Source organism: Lissotriton helveticus, chromosome 4_1 (assembly GCF_964261635.1).
Source record: "Lissotriton helveticus chromosome 4_1, aLisHel1.1, whole genome shotgun sequence".
Taxonomy (NCBI): domain Eukaryota; kingdom Metazoa; phylum Chordata; class Amphibia; order Caudata; family Salamandridae; genus Lissotriton; species Lissotriton helveticus.
Window position 1 is genome coordinate 646,545,655 of NC_136063.1, and position 27,010 is coordinate 646,572,664.

Sequence of the window (27,010 nt, forward strand, 5' to 3'; positions counted from 1 at the left end):
CAGGGACTTAATCACCCATGTTACCAACAGGGGTGACACTCCTGCTTCTTGGAGTGTGGCCAATCTAGTGGTATTCCCCAAGAAGGGAAAACCGCCCTAGGACAGAGGCTTGTATCTTCCAATATTTTTTAATATCACAGCCCCAATTTGTTTTTCTAAAATCTTGGCCACACGTCTGGCCCCTTTTATCAAGCAGCTAGTTTCTGAACAATAGCATGGGTTTGTCCCCAGCAGAGACACCGCAGCTCATATCAACACAGCTATCACAGCCTTCGACCTGTCTGGTAAATTAAATAAACATATGGGGGTGATTATGTTAGATGCTGAGAAAGCTTTTGATAGAGTAGTGTGGGAGACACTTTGGTCTACTATGTCAACATTTGGTTTTGGTTCCCGATTTATCTCCCTAGTGCAGAAACCTTATAAAAACCTGGTTGCAGCAGTCAAACTGAACGGCATTTCATCAGCCTACTTTGCTGTCCAAAGAGGCACACAACAGGTTTGTCCACCTTCTCCCTTACTATTTGCTATGTACATTGAGCCCTTTAAAAGACACCTGTTTCAGAATGCAGAGCCCCCGGCGTGTCTCAACGGTATGGAACTTAAGCTCACTGTGTATGCAGATTATATTGCCATTTTCTCTGCTAACTCTGTTGTCGCTATAGCTGGTATTAAATGAGAGGCTGAGTGTTTAGGCTCATTCTCAGGCTACAAACAAAATCTAGCCAAGACTCAGACACAGCCAAATTTCCAACCTGTTTCCCTGCCTACATCCTTAGGGGCCACAAAAATGGCTCCATATTTAGGTGGTTGTCTTAGTAATTGAGTCGAGGATACCTTCACTTTGAATTATGAGTCACTCTTTAAAACAGTCTCTGTTAAATTGTGTACTTGGCACTGGCTCCCTCTCAGCATATTCGGTAGGTGCAATATAATTAAAATTACTTCCTAAATTTGTATATCTATACCATTTAATCCCCTTGCGGGTCCCATTCTCCTTCTTCAAGTGTCTGGATAGTGCTATGGGTAGCTTTAGCTGGGGATACAGGCGTGCTAGGAGGGCGTTGTATCTGTATATACCTTTAATTAGCTAGAGAATTCATTTGCCTGAATTCTGTATTCTATGTTCTGTTCCAGATGCATTGTAGTCAAGCCATTATGATTTGAGTACTGGACTTGACAACATCGCATCTGGATCCTTCTTCCTTGTGGGTTAATATTTATTATATTTATTTTAATAATAAACATCTTTAAACTAACTTTCCAGACTTATGTTGTATTGCCTACAGCATAAATATGGCGATGATGGATGTGGATTTTTCTAAAAAGCCCACTGAGGATTAAGATCGGAATTTATAATATATTCGAACAACTTTGTGACTGACGAATTGAAAAAACGAACGACATTGGAAAACGTTGCGGACGAAAAACTTAGAATAAGATTAATTTACCGTATTTTGTTTCTGAAGTCTGCAAGATTGACAGTTGGCGTGAGCTTGTATTTGAATACTCAGAAGGAATCTGTCATTGCAGCACGAGAGAGTGAATGCTAAAAAGGAATCCGTTACTGCAGCACGAGAGAGTGAAGTGCTGGAGGAGGTTAGAGCATCATATGTCATCAGGCAGAGACACGCAAGTAACACTCAGCGCGAGAGGAAGTTGTGTTTGTCAATAACGTCATCACGCAAGGTCAAAGAAATGTGACCCTACGCGACGGCCATCTTGGATTTTGTTATTCAGAGCAACACCATAGTCACCAATAGCGATTTCACCGATACATCAAAGGAAAAGAAAATACATGTGAACAACTCTTAAAAGTCAAAGTAATTTAAGTTATTGATCATTAAAGGTGAATACTAATTTATAAAGAAGATATTTAAGTGAAATGTATGAATCTAAAGGAAATAGAAGTTAATCAATAATATACAAAGGTGAGAGAAATTTGAAATAATTTATAACTTTTGTGATTATTTACAATATTTATTTTAATATTGAGTATGGCATATCAAATTCAACCTCATCAGATTAATCCATTTCTGCAGAATCCAGGAAAACCACCTGTTAGATGGCAACAGTGGTTCAAGTCTTTTGAAAGTTATATTATTGAGATAGATGGAAAGGAATATTCAAAAGACAGAAAAAAAAGCTGTACTTTATGGTTTGTTAGGAGATGCAGGGAGAGAGATTTTTGACAATATACCTGAAAGTGAATCGCCTCCTGGATAATTTATACCGTGGGATGTTTATACAGAAGCAGTAAAAAGATTGGAAAAGAGGTTTTATGAACAACCAAATATAATGGTAGAAAGGCATTGCTTTAACAAAAGGAAGCAGTTAGCTGATAAAATTATTTAGGATTATGTATCAAATTTACGCATTTTGGCATCTACATGTGAATTTGGAGACATGCTTGATATAAATCTTCGATATCAGCTAGTTTTTCAAAAAAGGTTCAGGAACGTCTTTTAGCTTGTAGAAACCCCACATTAAATGAAGTAATAGACATTGCCATTGGAATTGAAAGATCATCAGTATCGACGAAAGTTATATCTGGATCTGAGAATAATTCTGAATCAATTTGTGCTGTTACAAGCAAATCAAAAGCACAAGAAAATAGCAAAGCAAAAGGGAATATCAGTATTACGAAAAATTTGATATTTTATCGATGTGGATCAAAAAATTATATTGGAAATAATCCGATTTGTCCAGCACATGATAAGAGGTGTGCAAAATGTAAAACAATTGGACATTTTGAAAGCTCACGCAAAACTAATTTTAGAAACAGGAATGTATCTCAAACAAGTGTAAATGTAATAGAAGAGTTGCAAGATGATATCAATAATCTTATTGCCAATGTAAATGTAATTGATTCTGATGTTTCATTCAAGGCATTGTAGCAACAATAGAAAATGTGGAATTAGAAGTAATGGCTGATTCGGGATCCCCGATAACTATTTTAGATGACACTACATATTTAAAAAAATGCTTTAACAAAAAACTTTTCAAAACCCATGTTAATCCAAAAGCGTTTGGAGGACAAGAAATTGATATGGTTGGATATTTTAATGGTAAGGTAGAACTTTTAGGTAGATCAATAACAGCTAATGTTTACGTAGCAAAGAGAGGAAGAGATATAATTGGTTGGCGTGATCTAGGAAGAATGGGAATTATGATAAAACCAGAAAGTGATACTCCAATAATTCTTGGGGATATTCCAATTTCATCTGTTGAATTGTGGATTGGCAAGAATGTTTCATGTGATTTAGATGTGATTCTAGATAAGTATACAGAAGTTTTTGAGGATAAGATAGGATGTGTGAAGGGTGTTGTGCATGAAATCAAACCGAAAGAAGGTGCATTGCCGGTAAAACACAAGGTTAGAAGTGTTCCACTTAGCATAAGACAAGAATTGAAAGAACACTTGGAAAATGTATGTAAAGATGGGATTATCAAACCCATTGATTCTGCTGAGTGGGTTTCGGCTGTTGTTTTGGCTAAAACAAAATGGGAAATTGTGCATGTGTGCCGATTTACGCTCATTAAATAAAAACATATTGGTGAACTGCCACCCATTACTTCTAATTCAAGAAATGTTAATGGCAATAGGAGAATCTACACATTTTTCACTTATAGATTTAAAATCAGCATACCATCAGGTTGCACTTTCAGAAAATTCTCAAGATTTGACTACTTTTGTTACAGCCTTTGGTGCCTTCAAGTACATGAGATTTCCATTTGGATTAGCTTCTGCAGCTAGTGTTTCTCAGAAGCTAATGTACTCATTGTTTGGAGACATCAAAGGGGTGCAAGCATTCCACGATGACATACTCATCTTTGGAAAAGACATTAAAGAGCATAATGAAATTCTTGATAGAGTACTTGAGATTTTGCAGAAAAGATATATGGCAGTGTCAAAGGATAAGTGTACATGTTTAGTGAATGAATTGGAGTATTTAGAACACTCTATCACAAAAGAAGGTATAAAACCTAAACAAAATCTCATTGATTCTATAGTAAATACACCTGCACCAATTGATAAAGACTCACTTAGGACTTTTTTAGGACTCAGCGAGTACTATTCACGTTTTGTGCATGGTTATGCATTTACTGTTGAACCACTAAGATGTTTGACAAGGAAGAATGAGAAATTTGATTGGAAATTTGAACATGAGGAAGCATTTAAGAAAACTAAAGAAATGATTAAGAAGCACCAGCTTTACAACCTTATACTTGTGGAGTAAAATGTACAGTCACCGTGGATGCGAGTTCTGTAGGACTTGGAGGAGTTCTTACTCAGAATTTGAAAGGGAAAGAAAACCCAATTGCATTTATTTCAAGAACATTAAGCAAAGCAGAATCAAACTATAGTACTATAGAGAGGGAAGCATTAGCCTGCTCATGGTCAGTAGAGAAGTTCAAAAGTTATTTGTGGGGCAGTCATTTTGATCTATCAACAGATCATAAACCATTAATATTTTTAATGAACGGAAATGGAACTGGTTTAGCATCTTTGAGATTAGTAAGAATCATTTCTAAATTGCAAGAATATGATTTCGAAGTTAAGCACATATCTGGGGGGTGCAAACTTTAGAGCAGATTGCTTATCAAGACTGCCTGTTGACAACACATTTGAAAAGTCAGAAAGTCGTGATGATGAGGAATGTGTTGTTGTGTCAGCTATAGATGCATCGGAAAATTCAATGGGGGTGTTTTCTGAAAAAGATTGGATAGATGGTTACAAGAATGATGATGTAATGATTAAAGTGAAAAAAATATCACTAATGGGTGGCCACCATTAAGGAATTTAGAGAAAAGTTTGACTCCTTTCCAACAAGTGTCTTCTGAGCTGACAGCTGAAAATGACATTGTAACGAGAGGTGAACTTTTTGTGCGACCTAAGAAACTTATTGATGGTTTGATTAAGAAAGCACATATAGGTCATCCAGGTATGTCTGGAACAAATAAACTGGTAAGAAAATATTACTGGTGGCCAAGTATGGATTCTTATGTGGATCAATATGTGAACACATGTGCAGAATGTTTATTATCAGATAAACATTGTAAGATTACCAAAAATGCTACATCTACTAATACATTACCAGATCAGCCTTGGGAAAAATTGGCAATAGATTTTTCAGAGCCGTACAATATTTTGAGTGGAGACATGAAATATTTCATTGTATTAACAGATTATTATTCAAAATGGATTGTGTATGATTTTGTGAGTTTTCCAACAACCGATGTTGTAATTGAGTTTTCAGAAAAAATCTTTTGTGTTGATGGTTTCCCAAAAAATTAGTGTCAGATAATGGCACACATTTTGTTTAAAAAAAAAATGGTTGATTTTTAAAAAAAATATGACATTAAGCATGAAAAGACTCCATTGTATTTTCTATCAGCTAATGATTAGTGGAAATGGCAAATACGTTTTTCAAAGAAGGAATACAAACAGCTTTATCTTCTGGTTTGAATGTAAGAAAACATATTCAACAGAAAGTATGGAGTTATTTAAATACTCCACATTCTATCACAGGCTTTACATCTTTTTTCTTATTGAAAGGTAGAGATGCAAAAAATGTAGTGAAACCAGTATTTGATAATAGTATGTTTTCTTTAAGAAAAATTGAAGATTTTAAAGCAGAGAGCTCCATTGATGAATGTGATAGAAATAATTGTGAAAAGAGATATAAATTAAGATCAAAGATACCGGTTAAGGAAAAACAAAATATATGCGACAGGAGATTGGGTTGTTATTATAAAACCCAAAAAAGTAAGAAAAGGAGAATCTAAATATAGTTATCCAAAACAAATTGTTAGAGTTTCTAGTTCATCTGTGATGACTAAAGATAAAGGTTGGTGGAACAAGAGTGCTGTCATAAAGATAGAACCATTTCAAAAAGATATTATGATGGAAAAGATTTGTGAGAAAGAAAATTAGCAGATTCATCATTTTTGTATCGTGAGGAAAATTCATGTGAATATCCAAAAGATTCTTTGAATTTACACACTAATGTTTCTGATGTGTCAGATCAAAATGTTCAATATCAAAATGAGGAGATTGGTTGTAATGGTCATAATCAACAGGATGATTCAAATAATTCTGCAAATTGTTTTGACGAAATTCAAATGGAAAACATCACTTCAAATTCAAGATGTGATTCTATTTTGGTTGTTGGTAAAAGAAATATTGTAATGCCTGCAACGTTTAATGATTATTATTTGTATTCATTTTTATTATTTATTTTGTTTTATTTTGTTTATGGGAAGGAGATGTTGTATCTGTATACACCTTTAATTAGCTAGAGAATTCATTTGCCTGAATTCTGTATTCTATCAGCTAGATTCATGAAAGGGCCGTTTTGCGAGTCTTTAATAGCGATTCATAAGGAATCGCTATTAAGGACTTGCAAAACGGGATTCATGTAGGAATTGCTAAATAAATTGCGATTCCTACACATTCCTTATTTGCGATTAGCAAATTGCTAATCGCAAATAAGGAATAACTCCCCATTCATTCCTATGGGCCTAAAGGCCCATAGGAATGAATGGGGAGTTATTCCTTATTTGCGATTAGCAATTTGCTAATCGCAAATAAGGATGCGATTTCAAGGGTGCAGGGGTGTCCAAAGGACACCCTGTAGCACCCCTGAAATGAAAATGTACACATGTGCTGCGTACACACATGTCCAAAGGACATGTGTGTGTGTAACATGCAACTTAGAAAAATGCATTTAAATGCATTTTTCTACGTTTTAGCTATTTACCACGAGGTTTGACTTCGTGGTAAATAGCAGTCCTAAATTGCAATTTCGCAATTTCAAAATGGTTCATGAATTGCATTTAAGGAATCTCAAATAGAGATTCCTTAAATGCAATTCCTCGCAAATGTACGAATTCTTTATTAGCGAATTTTGCATTTGGGATGATGAATCCCAAATGCAAAAATTGCACTCGCAAAGGGCCAGATTCTCAGAATCTGGCCCTTTGCGACCGCAATTAAGCTTGATGAATCTAGCTGTATATTCTGTTCCAGATGTGTTATAGTCAAGCCATTATGATTTGAGTACTGGACTTGACAACATCGCATCTGGAGCCTTCTTCCTTGTGGGTTAATATTTATTATATTTATTTTAATAATAAACTTCTTCAAACTAACTTTCAAGACTTATGTTGTATTGCCTACATCAGATGGCATTAGGTTTATTAAATTGCCTTATAAAGAGGGGGACTTCAGGCTCCCTAACTTTAAGCTTTATTACTGGGCTGCATTTATTGGGCTGATTCAGAGTTTGCTTAATGGGCTCGAAGCTGGCCCGGCATCGTTGGAGTACCAGTTAGCCTGTGGGCCATCCATCGGATTTACATTATATAAGACCTCTGATCCTAATTACTACAAGTGGGTTAGATTTAAGGTACTAAAGGATATCACTAGGATCTTGCAAAACATCTGTAAGGACTATGATATGCCCCCACTGCATCAGTGCACAGTGTTATGGGGTAATCCAACATTTCCTGATATATTTCAGGATTATGTCGGAATAGCTTGACAGTGTAAGGGCATTAACAGACTATGACAATTGTATGATGATCGAGGGTTCGGTTCTTTGCTGCATTAAAAGACGAGTTTGGGCTCCCCGATTGCACTTTCTTCAAATACCTACAAGTAAGGGACTGTTTCTTCAGGAACATGCCATGTCTGTCTGAAATTCTGTCAGGAATATATGTGTGCTCTGGTAGAGGAGCTATTAGTGTAGCGTATCAGACATTTATCACACTAACTTGCAATGATAAACTGCAGATATCTGTTAAATTAAGTCAGCTTCTGAGAACTGGCATATTGGCAGAAGTAATCCAGGAGGCAATGAGTACTTTAGATCGAATAGTAGCATCTGTCAATTTTAAACTGCAGCAGCATCGGACAATTTTCATGCTGTACTATGCACCAGAGGTGGGCAATATCTCAAGCCTCTGCCAAATCGCACTGTCCAAAATGTCAGCTTTTCGCTGCAGACTTGAGGCACATGCTCATCGATTGTCCAAGGTTACATTTATTCTGGAACAATGTTTCTTCAATTCTCTCACTTCATCTCGCCTGTGACTTCCACCTTACTGATAAGGAAATCTTTCTCGGGGTTAAACACATGGTAGGTAGCTAGTCATTAACTACTGTTATCATTGCTTGTGCACGTCTATGCATCGCCAGAGCTTGGATAAATGCTACTATCCCAAATGTACCTGAAGTTTGGGCGCTACTCAGACAGGTACATTAGCTTTAGCCAAAGTCAGAAGCCCCCGCTCTTGACTCAGATTTAGAAGGGTCTGGTCTAACCTTCAATGGGACTAATTCGACTTTGGCTATTGTATCTGATGGACTTTGATTTTTTTTTCTTGCAATTCAGTTGTCTAGCTTCTCTTAATTTTTCTTCTTTTCTTCTAGTTTCTGTTTCTCCCCCACCTTTTTTTCTTCTTACTTTGTTTTTCTTTTTATTTCTATCTTAATCTAGAACTCTGTGTATATCTTATGCATATGTGTGAGTTTTTCAGTTATACTAATGGCTAATAAAAAATAAAAAAATTAAAAAATCCACTTGATGTAAAGAAAATATGTTTTTATTATGTTTTAAAATATTACAAGTATTGTATAAAATTAATTAAAGGTAATGTAATATTTTCTAATAAATATTAATGTTATCTTAACATTTTTAATTGGAAATAGGTTACTTACATTTTGCAATATTAAATGATAGGTATGTTTTCTTTATATGCAACTGATTTAACATAAAAATAAATTAACCTTTTTTAACATTTTGAATAATTTAATTTATTTTATTGTGGGGTCTATTGAGTCTGTTCCTACATTGTTTTCTAGGAGAGGATGAGGTTAAATATAATTTTTTTTAACCTTTTGAAAAAAATTGAAAACATGTTAATTTATTTTAGATATGCATTGTAAACGTGGAACAGTTTTACGTAGTTACAACATTATTCACTTCATTTTAAATAAAAAATATTACTATTTAGAACATATTAAATTACAATAAAACAATGTTTCTGTTTTAAATTTAAAAAACTACATTTGAAAATATGTTGTTATTATGTATTAAACTGATTAAAAGTATTGCATACAATTAATTACAGGTAATTGAATATTAATGTTATCCTAACGTTTTTATTAGAAAGGCAACTTAATTTTTTTAAATGAAGTAATAGGCATGTTTTTGCTAATATTGAACAAAAATAATGGGTATGCTCTATTTAAATACAATTATTTTAACATTCAGATAAATAATCGATACATTTAAATAGATTAAATAATGTAATTCATTTTAATGTTGGTTCTTGTGGTGTTTGTTTTCAAGTTCCTTCATCCATTGTTTTCTATAGGAGGATTTACACTTGTTGGGCCATATGTGGGGCAGTACCTACTCCAGTTGTGAGCTGACATACATTTGTGACTGTTTTGTGTCTTTTTTGGCTGAAGTAACTATAGAAGTTCAGTTTGTGAGTAGCAATGGGTATACTCTTTTGTGTAGGTGACAGAGCAAGGATTCAAGAAACCGAAACTTGCTGGGACCAATCTCTCATTAACAAATACTAATCACTAGAAATGGTAAAGAAGAGAAAAATAACATGCGTGCAACATTCACATATAGGGAAAAGAGCTTTATGCATGCTTAAATAACAAAAAATAATTTGCAGTGCGACCAAACCCCGCTTGAAACCGAAAAATGCTTTCGCACATGTGCAAACCAGAACTACGTAGATAACCACGTGACTAATAAGCATGGGCGCAAAATCCGTTCCGCTCGCCGATTTTTCGGATTTTTGGTTAATCCGCAATCCGCGAACTCTCGTGGATGTAGCAAAAATACGCAAATCCGCGCGCGGCGGATTTTTTGCTTGTGTTCGCACTGCTCGCGGTCCCCGGCGCGGGCAGCAACAATCTCGCACTCGCGAAATTACAAAAATTACAATTGGGGAGGGGTGAAGGAAGTGGCCCAGTCTCCAACTTCCTGTTCCTGTCCAGCAAGCTCCTCCCATTGCTTAGTCCATTTCCTGGCCACTTTGAATTCGATCTTGACTGGGAAGGATTACTTTTTGTGGATGCTGCTGGAGATTTGGCTTTGAGGCTTTTTGGATTACTTTTGGATTCGAAAATTGTTTTCACAAGTAAGTTGATAAGTTGATGTTGTTTGTTTGTGGTGATTTTTGCGTGTGTTTTTCGACTTTCTGGGGTGGGGTTGGGGGCTGGCTATGTTGGTGGGAGGCCATTTTGAGGCATGATCCTGCAGGTCCTGGCCATGTGGATGGGGTCAAGCGGCCATTTTGAAGTCAGGCAGTGTGCTTTTTGCCCTAGGGGGGCTACCCAGTCTGCTCTGATTTTTTTCATTATGCCCAGGTGAAAATCGGATTTAAAAAAAAAAATTTGCCTGTGTTCGCACTGCTCGCGTCCCGCGCAGCAACAATCTCGCACTCGCGAAATTGTAAAAATTACAATTCTGCATATGAGTTGAAAACTACCAGGCTTAGTTATGGGTGCATGCATGATACAACTGTTTTGTTGAATTTTAACATGATTCTGGCCAGGGCATGGATGGCATTGGATTGTGGTGATATTTGTATGTTTTACGACTTTTTGGGGTGGTGTTGGGGGCTTGCTATGTGGGTGGGGGCCATTTTATTGCCTGGTCCCGTGTGGGTGGGGGTCTAGGGGCCATTTTTAAGGCAGTTTGTGTGCTTTAGGCCATAGGCCTGCACCCAGTGTGCTGTGATTTTATCATGCCGAGGGGGCCCAGAATCGGTCTGTTCGCGGATTTTGCTGGTTTTTCGCCACGTTCGCGTCGTGAAGCAACAACCTCGCACTCGCGAAATTGCAAAAATTGCAATTCTGCACCAGAAAACCACCAGCAGGCAGCATAAACCTTCTGTAACTTGATGGATGGCATTGGATTGTGGTGATTTGATTGGTGTTGTGTTTTTTGACTTTTTGGAGTAGGGGTTGGGGGCTGGCTATGTTGGTGGGGGCCATTTTGAGGCATGGTCCTGGCCATGTGGATGGGGGTCAAGCGGCCATTTTGAAGGCAGGCAGTGAGCTTTGTGCCATAGGCCTGCACCCATTTTGCCTTGCTTTCACCCATTGTGCCCAGGGGGAGTCAGTGGTACATGAAACTATAACCCTCTCTGTGTGTGCTCTCTTGGATCAATGTTAAAATCCTGTTTCCCAAAAATTTAGCAATTCCTAATTTTGAAATTTCCATATTGTGTGGTGTGCACGTGTGTATTCATAAATGCCTACTTGCAAACTATTTATTGAAGCGCTACATATGCAACATATATTTACTGATGTTCCTCTGTCTTTGTTTGCTTTTAGGTGCACAAAGTCAATAACTCCGCATCATCGTTGAGCATCAGTGCCAGGAAGAAGTCCTGCTGCGGCCTGTTGTTCCGACATCTGAAGAAGATGGCTCGAAAAAGAGGTGCCCGTAGCTCCTCTTGCAAGAAAGATGTCTCTACTAAGGAGAAGAAGAAGCAAGTGGCACCACTTACCAAGGAGACTGGTTGCTCCACCACTAAATTTTTGTGGAAAAAAGAAAGGCCCACCATGAGTGCTGCACAGGTAGCCTGTTTAGTGGTTCAATCACCAACGACCAGTGATGTTGGCTCATCGCAAGAAAGTAGCAGCACACCATCAACACAGGTTGTAACTCATCTCACAAGTACTATTCAACAACCAAAGCAGCAACAACAACTGCATGGGCTACTAGTACAAGCACAAGTACATGCGCAAGGAGCTGGCCGAGAAGGAGCTGGCCGAGAAGGAGAAGGCCGAGAAGGAGAAGACCGAGAAGGAGAAGGCCGAGAAGGAGAGGTCCATGGAGAGTTGCAAGTAGAGGTCAGTGAAGAGGCCCATGCAGCGGTGCATGGAGCGGTGCAAGTGCCCACAATGGTTGTTCTTCCAGAAGTAGGGGCACAGGAGGAAATTGACTTTGGAGCCGGGGTATCATGTCAGGAAGACGAAGGCATTCCTCCTGATGATTCATTTTCTCCCAGCTCCCCACCAAGGAAAAGATCAAGGAGTGTGTGTAGAAGTTCCTCTTCAAGCCCCGCTCCATCAGATGATGATCTGGATCTAGATTGGCAACCATCTCCGACGTCTGAGAGGGAGGCACACCATGAGCTGCGAAAGATATCAAATGTTAAAAGGAAGGGCCCCGGAAAGCTCATACTTATGGATCCGAACGTCGGACTTGATTAAGTGGTGCATTCTGATGTTGTTGAACAGGATGACAGCAATGACCTAGTCATCACACACGTCATTCCAGCCACACCGGCCATGCAGCAGACAGACATTTATACCCTATCCCGACGTCATGCTGAGCGTGACCCTGGCGACGTGGCACTGGTAGCACCACCAACGCAGTCAAGTAGTACAACAAGTTCAACAAAACCCAAAGGGCAAGTGGCCAAAATATACCCATACTAGGTGTTTCATCTGAAGATGACGGGGAGGTAGAAGAAGCGTCAGACATTTGTCCGGTTGCACCCAGTACCCCTGGCAGCACCACACCCTCCGGAACACATAGGAGGCACACTGAGAGTCTGGGAGACACACCAGTGCGGAAAATGTCAACACTGAGCAGAAGTGGGTCGAAGAAGGCATCAGCATCATCCAGTAAATTTGTCCAGCGCACCATTTCAGCCATGTTCTCCTCAGATGCGCAATTTCAACGCAACCACCCAACTGTACGCCTGTATAACACTAAGCTGGCTAAAATGCTAGCGGTGGACCTTCTCCCTTTTTCGTTTGTCGAAGGTGTGGGTTTCCTTGAACTCGTGGCAACACTGACCCCTAAATGGAAGGTTCCTAGCCGGTTCTATTTTGCCAGGGTTGCTGTTCCAGCACTACATAAAGAGGTGCTTGAGTTGGTTGGGGCAGCTTTGCAGAAGAGTGCTGTTCACACTATACACCTGACAACAGACATGTGGACCAGTTGCCAAGCCCTTGATTACATGTGCATCACTGCACACTGGGTCTCTTTTTCAGGGGTTGCAAAACAGATAAATGCAGGTGGTGACTTGGTCGAGATTTTTAAGGGTGCTCGTAAACATGCAACATTAGCCATGTTTGGCATGGAGAAAAGTCATACTGCAGCCAACATTTTGGATGACTTTAACAAAAAGGTCTCGCAATGGCTGCCCCCAAGAAATTGCAAGGTTGGTTATGTTTCAACTGATAATGGCAGCAATGTAGTTAAGGCCATGGAGAACGGTTACTATTTCAGAGTGCCGTGTTTGGCGCACTGTATGAACCTTGTCGTGCAAAAGTTCTTGAAAAAAGAACTTGCAGTCGACAAAATACTGACCATCTGCAGAAGAATATGCACACATTTCAACCATTCTTTTAAGGCCCGGAAGGAGCTGAGGCGCCAGCAAAATGTACGTAGAATGCCAGTGAAAGCACTTATCCAGGAGGTGGCAACACGTTGGAACTCAACCTTCTACATGCTTGAGCGTCTGCATGAGCTGTTTCCAGTAGTCAATGAGTATTTCTACAACCTGGGTGGTGATACGACAGAAATGATGCTAGCGGTGGAGCAATGGCAGCTAGTTAAAAGCCTGACAGACATGCTTCGTCCTTTTGAGGTCTTCACGCGTGACGTCAGCAGGGAGGACTGTTCTTTGAGCAAAGCTATCCCATTGTTGCTGAAGCTCGAGCACCAAGTCAAGGTGGTGTCTTCAGAATTAAAAGATGCTGGAAAGAATGAAGCATATGAGTTGGCGCAGAGATTATTACAACGCCTAGTTAGCAATAAACGGCTTGTTAATATCAAGAAACAACAGCACTACATTTGTGCTACTATTCTGGATCCACGTTACAAAAAGCCATTGTTTGGCAAAGTAATAATTCCTTTTGAAACATCAGATGTTACAGAGTACAAAGGTTGGCTAGCTCAGTCAGCCATTCGTTTTGAAAGAGAGCGGAAGGAAACTGTAGGAGAACTTGAAGACAGTACTACTAGTGAATCAGCAGGCCATCAGGCGTCCCAAAAAAACACTTCTGCATCTGTGCCTGTGGCAGAAGTGAGTGACTTTTCCTCTGAGCCGTTAACCACACCAGCAACCGTATCATCTGCACCAGGCCCAGGCGATATGTCTGAAGCGGATTGGCTAAGTGAGCTAGGGTTTCCTTGTCCCAGAAAGGACACAGAAGTGCAAAGTACAGGAATCCGGGAGAACATTGTTTCAATGTTGCAGGCCTATCTGGATGACTCAACAGCGGTCAGTATTACTGAGGACCCATTGGCGTATTGGCATGGGAAAAGAAACATATGGCGAGAGCTCACCAACCTGGCTATCAATTACTTGTCTTGCCCACTCGCAAGCGTGTCTTCAGAACGTGTTTTTAGTTCTGCTGGTGGCATTGTGACTTGCAAAAGGTCCCGCCTCTTGCCCGCAAATGTGGAGCGGCTCACCATGATAAAGATGAACCAGCACTTCATACCACCAGATTACAAAGTACGAGAATGCACGCAGGAAGAAGACGAGGACACCGACCTACCTGAGGAAAGTTTTCCTCAGTTACCAGAAGTACTACCGACTCAATTTGCAGAGTTTGAGGACGAGCTCTGCTTCCCTGACAGCGAGTTCTGAAAATGAGTCAATGATTCATTAACTTTAACATTAGTCCTTATTCACTTTTATTCCTGTGTGTCTGTCTTTCTTTTTTTAGCAAGTGCTTGATCACATTCACAACAAAACTGTAATCACCCCATCACAAGCAACAACAAGCCCATCAGCAGAACTGTCTTGATGTTGATGCCGCAGCATTCCTCAGGTTCACAACAGTTAGTTGACCAGAACTCAGTCCTGGTCGTCTATCCTCCTCCTCCAGACTCACCCTATCCATTTCCCGTAATGCTGATGCCTGGAATCTGCACAATGAAGAAACTTACGTTGACGAGAGGGACTGTCTGGAAGTAGTGAGTCCTCATTTAAATACATTTTGCTAAGTGTGACTTTTTTGCGTTTGGGTTTACGGGTCTAGGCTGGGCCATTGCTGGCAAGGTCTATTAAGGGATGAAATTGGTTAGGCATTTACTTTGGAAAACATTTGGCCTATTACACGTGAACGTTTAGGCGTTATTATTGCTCGCTTGCCTATCTTAGGGGTGCTGTCTGTGGGGCTTCTAGGATTTTGGGGTCTGTGAGCACCGCTGCCATATTTCTAATGTTGATTGCTTTTGTTTTGCAGAAAATCCATGCCGGAACACTCCAGTTGGGGCCCTGCTGCAGAACGCTTTAGGACACTGTGAATTCCAGGTGGAGCCAGCCCTCAAACACAAATTACAGGTAAGATAAGCGTTTGGATGGGAGGTAGTATAAATGGAGTATTAGGAGAGGCGAGAGAGTGACAGTGATACTAGTAGTAAAGTCCTAGGACTCCTCAATTAACAAACTCTGTGACAGGCATTTACTTTGGAAAACATTTGGCCAATTACACGTGAACCAACACGATGACAGTGTTCAGTAAAACGAACTTACTGCAAAACCACCACCCACCAGGCTCAAAAGTAGTAAAAAAAAAGATATGCTCAGATAAAGTTTGAAAAAGTATATTTTTTTATATCCCTAACAAAATAATCTCCCGCAAGACTCTCCCTAACCCCAACAAATAAATAGTCCCTCAAAAGTCCCCAAAAAACCCAACTCCCAATTCCCACCCCCCAAAAGTCTCTAAAAAAGGGGCAAGGGACACTCTAGGGATGCATGGTGTTGTTAACTTTGGCCTCCAGGGCATCATGCCTTAGGGCCAGGGCATCGTATTGCTCCCGGAGGGTGGCGTGATCTAAACGGAGGCCCTCCACCAAATTTTGGTACTCTTTCCATTTCCGGACCTCCGCCTCCAGGTCCGACACTCTGCGGATTGCTCGGCGCAAGCGAGCCTTTACAGTACTGTGAGGTGCAGCCTTTGCTGCTCGGCGGTGGCGTCTGCCAGCACGGCTCCGTTTGGCTGGAGCACTGCGCTGACCGGCAGAACGTGGGGTCACGGAGGAGGATGCAGATGTCACATTGGAAGTACTGGACTGCGTGTCGTCCCCCTCCAGTTCCACCAGCCGCCGATATTGGGCAACAGTTGCATCCAGCCTCCGTTGCCGGGCCAGTACAGCCTGCATACTCCTTGTTGGTTTTGTTTTAGTATGACCAACTATATGAAGAAAGAAAGACATAATCTGTAACCAATGCTCTTTAAGAATATGATGAACACAAAATGATTCAGCAGGAAGTTGTGTCACAGTACAACTAGCAACTAGCCAGCGCAGTACAAAAGAAACTATTCAGGCCAATATCATGGGCGTCCGCAGGGATGGGCAAGAGAGGGCGCGATTGCCCCCCCCCTGGATGGCAGGTCCATCCAGTGCTGGCCCAGTGACAAATTACAATATGGTAATTACAGCAGGCTGGGACCGACAAACAGATAGAGGCAGAGACAGAGAGAGGGGAAGACAGAAGGAGAGAGGGAGAGAGGGAGGGAGCCAGAGGGTGACAGAGGGAGGATGAGGGAGGGAGACAGAGAGAGAGGGAGGGGGAGAGAGAAAGAAAGATGTGTGTAATGTGTATGCCAGGTCTGGTGGCTCAGTGGACGAAGGCATCCGCTGCAGGGGCATGATTTCAATTTCATGGTCATATTTTTTTTGTTGCTCTAGATACACCCCCCTCCCCCACCGACCCTGCCCCCTTCGGTGCGGCCCTTGGCCACAAACCACACTATCAATCATGTCAGGAGTAGGACTCAGGAGATGGTGATGATGTTGCACCCCCCCCTGGAAACATTTCATAGTATGTTCGTAGTTCATCCAGTGACCGTCTACTCTCTGTAGATACACATCATATGCTATCTAAGAGTCAGATAGTACCATGATCCAGCTTACCTGTACCCGCCACCACCACTGTCTCCTTCCTCACAGTCTGTACTTCTTGGTCCTCTTGCGCCGCCTCCTCCCCAGAGTGGTCCTCGGACTCCGAGTCGATCACTATTACCACATCAGAGCTGGCCCCGCCACCAGATGTTCCACCTACAAATTAGATTTAAGAATGTTAGATTACACTACTCACTAGTATTTGGTCTAAGTATGAATGAAGAATGTGAAAACAACAGAAAAAGTAATTGACTGTCTACTCTAGTCTAAAGTAAAAATGTCCCTCCTTCCAGGGAAGGCTGCTGTCTTGCTGCATTTTTTTGACATAATTGATGAATGCTTGCTTAATTTTAACACACACCATTTTTCTCTGAACAGACAGAAACTGGACTTCTAAGGACAAGAGCAACATCAACTTCAAACCAGGTGAAAGCTCGGCTCGACCACAAAAAATGTGTTCCATTACTCATCAACTCAGCACCAAGCACTTTTCCATTTCCAACTAACTTTATTTTAATATATGTGTTTACTTAAACTTTTAATAAAGCTTTTAAACTTGAATAGACTCTGTGGTTTTTGGTCCTCCAGACTAGAGTGACTGAGCGAAAGGTTTTGCAATTTTTGCAAGGAGGAGTCCGTGCCGCTGACACTACCAGGTTTATACAGTGTGCCAAACACGCCACTCTGAAATATTATTACTCTGGTCTTTGGTGTCCATAGTTCGGTTTGTGGAGAATTGTCCCTGCAACAGTAGTATTATTGATTACGCTTGGACAACAATAGGTCCTCTATATTTAAATGAAAACTTACTGGGGCCAGCAAAGGAGCACTTGCCGCCCTGGCCTGCATCCTCCTCCTTTGGAGCCACTGCATCCGCTTTTTCTGTCCGCTTGCCCCTGGACGGACCTGACGTACAACATGAAAGAATGAACAGAAAACATTGATGATTGCTGCTTATCGATGTCCTTGTCAACCAAATCAAACATTTAGAAAGAACAAGAACCAACTATTTCAGCCAAAAAGAGGGCTACAAAGGAAGGACTGCACCTGAGCCTCTACTCTAGGGGCAGATTTACAAGCCCCTTGCAGCTCTTTTGCTCCGTTCTTGCGTCACTTTTGTGACGCAGCGCCACAACAAGAGAGGCGCCATGGTGTGGCGTATATTAACAACGTGAGGCATATGGGAGATGCATCCCATTCTAAAGCCCTGCGCCATAAGGGAGCGTTCCAGCGCAAGGGAGGGCGTTCCTGCGCAGGAACGCATGCTAAAAGTGGCTATGGGGAATATATAAAATTTCAATCAGTCATTTAGGACAATGATGCGTCACTGAAACCCTGCGCCTGCATGAAGCAGACTTACGGCTTGACGCAGCATTGCTGGAGCTGCGCCATCGTTGCAACGCAACTCCATCAATGAGCCGCCTTTAAGGCACCGATGCGTAACGCTTCGGTGACGTTTTGGGACCATGGTGTGCCGCATTGTAAATACGGCGCACCATGGGTGGTGCTGGCGTGCCGCACACTTTGCAGGGATGCGCAGGTAATTGCTAATCTGACACTTAGGGGCATACTTACGAGTTCTGAGCTGGACACCTCCAGATGTGCACCAGAACAAATGCGTAACGCAAAACTAACCTTGCGTCACGGCAGATGCGCTGCAATTACAATGCGGCAAACCCTGGCGCAATGGTAGGCAGATGCGTGACGCATCTCGTGACGAAAGAGGGGCGCATCTCTAGAGTCGCGTCGCAGGCGCGATGCAACTATAGCAATGCTCAGGGCTTCCCAATACTCAACATACCGCATCAGTCCTTACGCCTGCTTCAAGCAAGCAGGCATAAAGAATTGACGTAGCAGCGTCGCGGAAGTGCCTGCGTTAAATCTTGTAGATTTCACGCAGGCACTTTTGCGAGGCGCACAGCTGCCTGACCGCCACCCCCCCCCTGCGTGGGAACGCACCCATTGTGGCGCAGGCCCAGGCCTTAACGTGGCGCATCTCCTTAGATGCATCTCGTTGTACATGACTCGCAAGGATGCGCCACGTTTACGTCGCTGTGGGTCAGGTAAGGCAGCGTAAACGTGGCGCAAGGGGCTTGTAAATCTGCCCCTTTGTGTCTAGCATTAGGCAGTTCTGTAAAGTACACTCATACATTACTCAGCCCAATTAAATGAACACAAAATAGAAAACAAATAAGCAGTGGCACCGCCACAGAGAAGGAGAACAGTGCACCTGAAATGCACAGAAGATTTTGAAATATTAATTTACCTCTCCTATCAATGTAATCAGCAGCATTATTGCTCTTTGTAAAAAAGTTAAAGCAAACATTTGCAATATAACACAGTCACACAGAGCAGGAGAAAAAACAGAGTAGTGAGTGATGAAAAAATTGCTACTACTACTCACCAAGCCCGGGGACCTCCACTCCCAGCAGGTCTAGCAGGTCGCGCTCCCGGTCCAGGATATCGGTCCAGCGGTGGGTCACTTGATTGTAGGTGCGCTGGACCCCCGTGATGTCAAAAAGGGCCCGGCACACCTGCCCCCACCGCTTCCGTCGCTCCTGGCTGTTGGTATAACCAGCAGCGATCCTGCCGCCTGCCGCGATGGTCCTGGGGAGACGGCGCTGCACATAAAAAACGAGTGAGCCCACCTCCTCAGGGCTGAAGATCTCCCTGGGCACCACCATTTCCGCCCTCAAACGGCCACACGGGAGCCGGGCACGGGCTGCGGTGCCCGTCTTGGGCAGCTTGACAGCTGTCTTCACCATGTTCTGGGCAGGTGTTAGCAGTAAGGAGACAAAATGAAAAAGAATAAGAGTAGGGAAGAAGGAAATAAAAGTTTAAAAAAGTAGTTGAAAAGTAAACAAAAGTAGCCTAAAACACAAAAATATAGACCTAGAAAACTAGAGGGATAGAAAAAAAGTTAAATAGATCAAAAAAATATTAAAACAAGCAAAGGATGGCAGAGATATACAGAGGATAGAAACACCATGCCCAGACACATAGGAATGAATGAAAAACAAGATGGCGGCCCGAACACGTGCGTGTAAGTAAGTTCGCACGCGATTTCTCTCGCGAACTCGTGCAAACTTGCATTCGCAAGGCGCTCATTGCGCGAGATTACACATAGCGGGCGTAAACGGAAATACGTCACGCAAACAAAATGGCGGCGCCCATACTCAACCTTGGGGTAACTCGCACGAGTTTGCGGCTTCCACGGTCGATTTCGCACGACGCCGCGCCTCGCGAATAGGGCGAAATTACCGAAAAACGAGTTTTGCAAAAGCAAAACCAACGAGCAGGTGCAAAAGTTCGAGCTCATCATTTGTAACCATTTACCTGTAGTGCTTCCTGAAGGGGCCCTCCAGAATCCGGTTGCCTACTTGCAACTATTGTGTGACCCTGCTCTGACAGTCACAGAATAGTTACAAGTATGCCATTGCATCCTGTTATTGCAATAAAAAGGAAAGGGAGCAGACAAGCAGGTGCCAGCCTTCATTAATGTCAGTTGGGGCAGGGCAGGTGTTGTTGTTTGCAAAACTTAAAGCACTTAGCAGGTGTGCTTGGCTTTGCCACAATAATGTACACTCACTGGTCAATCAGAGGGTGCTGTGATGGCACCGAGGGTGGCATGGGTGTGCCAGCCAGAGGGTGGCATGGGTGAACCAGAGTGCCAGTGTTGACAGAGGATGGCAGTGCTTTGCTTTGCCCCAATAATGTACACTGGTGAACCAGAGGGTGCTGTGATGACACAGAGGGTGACATGGGTGAGCCAGAGGGTGGCATGGGTGACCAAAGAGAGTGCCAGTGGTGACAGAGGGTGGCAGTGATGAAGAAAGCCTTGCAAACAGGCTGGGCACGTAGAAACAACAAGTTCGCAAAACTGGCGACCCGACAAGTAAGTTCGCAATTTGCGAAATTGTACAAAACCCTCGCGAACTTGCAGAAACCCGTGCGAACACACACCCCAAAAAAATACGCAAATCCGCGAGAATTCGCGGATTTTGCGTATTGTCGCAATCCGCAAATACGCAAATACGCAAATTCGCGGATTGCGAATCCGCAAAATCCGGCCATGCTTAGTGACTAACCTGTTTGAGAGGGAAAACTCTCACGCATGCGCGAGAGTTACTAACCTTAGGTCTTGAGACACCGCATGCCTAGCATATTCTGGCCTGAACTTAAAAAGAGCTACTGCTGCTAAAGCATTTGCTTAAAGAAAAATAAATTAGCATGGGATAGAGTAGAAGTGGGTGGCGAACAGTGAGAAATTAACATCTGTTTATGATTCCTTTATTAATAGTGTACATTTGGGCCTTTTGTGGAGTGCAAAGGAAAAAGATGGCGGGGAAGATGGATGCGAGCTAAGACATGCGCAATGTAATAATGATGTGACCAGCTGAACGTGTTGCTGACAGGCTGCCAATAGCCAAGGACAAGCCACCGTGTGAACCATCTTCGCGAATGTAAAACTGTATTCAAATGCATTTCGAAGTGAAACATCAGATGGATGTGAGAAGGAAATACAACAAAACAATGAATCGTTTAAAGGAGAAGGGTTTGTTAGACAATAAGGTTTATTAAAGAAGTGAATATGTCAGCATGAGGTGATGACAACTCCCCTGCCCCTGCCCAATCACAGTCCATGATCCACTGATATTTGCAACATTTGAGGGTGGGACATGCAGAAATAAAGAGTATAACTAGAATTACTTAAGTAATGGAAAGAGAGAAGATATTATATTGCATCGATGCTGAGTGAGGTGTGGGCGAGAGCTGCTGCTGAAAAGAAGAGAACAGACTGGGAAGATTAATTCCTGAATGACAACCTAATTAGTTTAGTAAGTAGTTTCCTGTCTGTCCTATAGTCTTTGTCTCCTGATTCTTAAATCGGGAGACCTCCGCCAGTCTTCAGGCTAGAGGGTTGGGTTACCTGTTTCACCATTGGGTAATTATGATTCTGTCTTAAATTTGCATATCTTTTGCAAATGTATGATTTATAATACCTTTTGTCTCTTTATCTATCCACTCCTAATGCATTGAATTGAGGAATGAGTCTGTGAATTGTATGTTTTTGTTAAATGAATTTTCCTCTCTCATGAAAGTTGATGGTGTTTGCACTGTGAATTTGTACTAATGAGTGCTCATTTGTGACTGAGATTTAGATAAGATTCATTGAATCTTACCCAGAGTCTGTGGTTATTTCATTAAGATCTGTAAGTGAGTTAGTTAATTGTTAATATCACCATTAACTACTCATCTAATGGTCCATTGACCAAAGGAAGAGTGTTGATCTGTGAAGATTAGTTAGACATTGACTAATTAAGATCAAAGTGAACATAAAACTTGACCACCAGCGAAACAGCCAAGAAACTTGAATGTGTATATGGGCTCGTTTGAAAATTTTTGTTTATTGTGAAATGATCATCCTGGCCTTTCGCTGGATCATAGGTGGGGGGTGTTTGTCCCTCATTAAACTCCGTTCTAACTCTCCTTATAACCTTTCCTACTTCTCTCCTAAACCAGTAGCTTTAATAGAAAGTATCACCTGTTTTCCAGCCACTGCCTTCTGCCCTTATCACATTCACTACTAAAATGTACAGTTACGTGTACATATATTTCCACAGTCAGGGTGGAGATTTCCACATCTAATACGAGTAGTAGAGGGGCAAATCTCCACATGTAGGTATGTGAATAGCACTATGGAATATGTTAGGAGTACTACTGCAGTACTGCCAAACTTACTACATAATACAGTTTTTGAATAGGCCCCTACTTACATAAGAAAGGAAAGGCAAGCAATGGCTGTGAGATTGTACATGCTGTTGTTGAAACTGACAAGCAAAAACGATGCAAAACAATCCTGAATGTAGATTTAACTTGCACAACCTAGGACCCATTTACATGATAACTGCTGCTCAGGTCTCTTTCGTTTGACAATTTGTCCAGCGGCAGATTGTTCTCCCACCTTACCGCCAAGACCTGGAACACGCTACCCATCATCCTACATCAGACCCAAGACCTGCTTACCTTTAGAAGACACCTCAAGACCTGGCTATTCAAGCAGTAGCATTATCTCCCCCAGTGCCTTGAGACCCTCACGGGTAAGTAGTGCGCTTTACAAATGTTCTGATTGATTGATTGATTGATTGATTGATTTGTATCTTTTATTGTATATACATATGGGGTGTAATGATATGGTGGGCATACTCCAGGAACTAATGGTTGGTGTCAGGAATGGAGACTAAGGCCCTCTTTATGATGTTGGTCGGCGATTCCTCCGACCAACACCATTGTATTTTGGGAACCCCCTGACCTCAGGTCAGTGGTTCCGACTGCATTATGTAGATGTGACTGCACATGGTGCAGTCGCAAACCTGAATTTTTTAATGAGCACTTGTGAGACGTGCTAAAACCGCTTGAAGCGCATTCTCCTATTGAAAAATCCTTGAATCATAGAAGCAAGTACTGATTCAGAGGATTATTCTATTTTGGGTGATTTTAATTATCATTTAGAAAATTTAGAAGACTATGACACAGCATCTATAATAGAGATGATGGCCAGTGCCTCATTGGAACAGAAGGTCAAGCAGTCCACATACGAGGCAGGTCACATATTAGACGGAATTTTCACATCTAACCCACATCAGTAATTACAAGAGGTTCTGCCAATTCCGTGGTCACACCATACAGCCATCCTGTAGTATCTACCATCCATCACATTCCTTGTCCTCATATTCTCCTCAGATCAATTAAAGGGCGCAACTGGAGGAATAATAACCCCCAGCTGTTGCAATCCACCCTTAAAACCTGACATAAGGTTCGAGGTAAATATGGCAGTATCACCAATTGGATTGAAACTGCAGTAAACAATTTAGCCCCTGTGAAAAGCATCACTAGAAAGCTTACAAAGAAATCAGAACTAAGGGTGGGCGTAGTACTACTACACGGAATTCCACTAAGGTGAACAAAAACTACACAAATTCTGCAAATTCTCTCCGGACTCCCAATTAATAAAACAGAAACCTCATATACTTTTGGTAAAATAACAAGTATCTCTGTCTTTACATGATAAAATGCATATAGTCATTTCACAAAAGTAAAAGTGAAAATTTAGCAAGCAGAGGGAGAGGTGATGATTTTGGGATCCTCCCTAACTTAGGGAGAGAACCACGCAGATGCCTTGAAAACAAAGAGCACATCTTGCTGAACTATTCAGTGGTGGTCCCATCCTCTTAGGACCATCCCAAGCACAGTTATGGGCAAAAATACAATCCCAACCAAAGGCCCTGCAAAGCATTATGGGACGAGATTAGCAGTGGGCAGTGAATATTATAGTATCCAATATCAAAATAATTCTACAAAGAGCTGCAGTTCAACTAGTCATTACTAGGTGTCCCTCACCAGTCAAATGCAAAAGCATTGAAATTATTACATCTAGCTGCAGTTCCACTAGTCGTTACTAGGTGTCCCTCGTGAGTCAAATGCAAAAGCATTTGACTTGAAGGACACCTAGCAACGACTAGTTGAACTGCAGCTTGATGTAATAGTTTCAATGCTTTTGCATTTAACTCGTGAGGGACACCTAATAACGCGAACATAACTTTACGCCTATTCCGCCTTTCAAGTGCACACGTGGAACTGAACAGTATTATTAGCTGAAATGCATGACTTCCAAATTCCTATGAATGTCCCGCCTCCACGACGCTCCCAAAAAAAAAGCGTTAGTTTGGCCATGGTGAATATGGAATATTATTGACCATGCATCGATCATGACCACTGGCTACTACTTAACTCAGTACTTAATTAATTTACCTGTGCTCGTGGTGGCCAGCCAGGACACAAACTGCATTGACTGGTTCCATTAAGAGGACCTGCTGCTGCTGCTAGTAACTGTTGAACGGATGACTCCCTGTGGGGAGGGCGCATGCGGGTATGCTGGGGCGTGGCAATTTTTGGCAGAACCAAAATCCAGCCCAATGAATCAGTGTCCCGCAGACCGCCCACCGGGCACCGGCAACACTGAACTGAGGGCTGCCATCAATAAACATTTAATGATTCATGAATCAACTGGCTGCTCTTGCCTCAGCCTCGGCTCAGTCTTACAGCCGCAAGGCCTGCAACAATACTACTGACAGGGACACTCACTCGAGACTGGAGATGGTCACGAGAAAAACACTCTGCACCTGCACTGAGGTTAACTGAATTAAATACATAATTGCAGTCAATATCCAATATGTGACCACCATGTGCAGCAGAATGGGTGTTGACAGAAGAGCACCGGACAGCACATCACAAATTAAGCACTGTCTATAACTCACACATATATCACGCAATAAAACTCAGGGGCATATTACCAACAACTAGCGATAATTATCGCTATGTTGGCTTAGCGGCAATATTTTTATCGCCGTGCTGCGGCGATTTGTATCGCTTAGGAACCTTGGGGCATATTATCAAGGGGGTTTATCTCCGCTTTTTTGGCTTTAAAAGCCAAGAAAGCGGAGATAAAATTATCTCCCTATTATCGCAGATAAACCTTGGTATTACCAAGGTTTATCGCAAATGCGATAAAAATCGCCACAGCTCAGCGTTACATTTTTGTCTCTAACCAAGCAATAGCGATAATTATCGCTATTGCTTGGTAATATGCCCCCCTGCTATTATCAAGGTTTATCTCCTAAGCGATAAAAATCGGCCGAAATGCATGAATATCGCTGAAAAGTCAGCGATATTCATGCATTACCGAGCTAATGCTCTTAGCCATGTTATCCACCTACCATTGGATAACATGGCTAAGAACTGCTCAGGGGCAGGTGTTAGCTTTTGGAGATATTCGCGCTTAGCGCAAATATCTCCAAAAGTTGGTAATAGGAGATAGCGATGTTAGCGACTGTTTCCAGTCGCTAACATCTTGGCACGCCCACTTTGCATGTCATTAGTGATAAATTTCACTGACATGCAAAGCGGGGCCCAAGATGGTTGCTATCTCCTACTAGCTGTCGCTAACTGGTGTTAGCGACAGCTAGGTAATAGGGAGATCATTTTATCTCTGCTTTCTTGGCTTTTAAAGCCAAAAAAGCGGAGATAAACCCCCTTGATAATATGCCCCTCAGATCTCCCGATGCTAAACCAGCAATTTCAACTTTAAGGGGAAGGCAAATAAAATACATGAATTACTGCCCAAATATGTAGCCTTTTAAACATAAACAATATTAATGATATGTGGCAGTATAAAAAGTGTAAACGTCCCATCTATAAAAACCCTGATTTCCTCAGTATACTTGTTATTTATACATAACCTGAGACTAATGCAAACAAATCATTGCACTAGAACAGATAACACAATGCCAATAATGGAAGATGTCAGCTGCAAGCAAGGTAAACTGGTGTGCCTCTTGGCAACACAAATAAGATAAGGGGACAGAGGCACAATAGGACGTAGAGATTTTCACATGATCATACAATTTGGTTAAGCAAGAAGCAGACTCTAAAAGACATGTCGGTTGATACTAACTCTGCAGTTTAGCCACAGACCATGCTTACCATTCTTCCCAGCACTCAGCATAGATCCAATCTCAGAGCTTGCCCCAACAGCACACAGGAGCTCCGACCTGGCCCCTGCTTCACCTGTAGCCAAGCGCTTTCCTCACAGTTCCTTGCAGCTCATAGGTTGTCACACAGTTCCCTGCAGCCCAGTGCGTGTCTCACCATCCCCTCCAGAAAGCACCACAAAGGCTCCAGTACTTCTGTTTTGCCGTTGTGGGATTGTCTCCTACCTTGTACAGGTCACACGCCACTCCCCTTCGACGCTCATGACGAGCCCAGCTCGTCATGGAGTTTCCATTGACTTCAATGGAAATTACATTCAAAGCCATAAAACACCTTAGCATCTAAGTGGTTAAGAGCAAATGTCATCCAAGTTCTTAACTTTCCGGAATACCAACTCTTGTGCGTTTGAGACGTGGGGAAATAATGGTAGTGCTACCCCCGCCTTTGAATATGCAATAGTACCTGCAGAGCAAGTTAATTATCCTGCTATTCCCCTCAGTGGACCTCCTAATGGTGCAAGAACCCACTGACTCTTGCTGTCA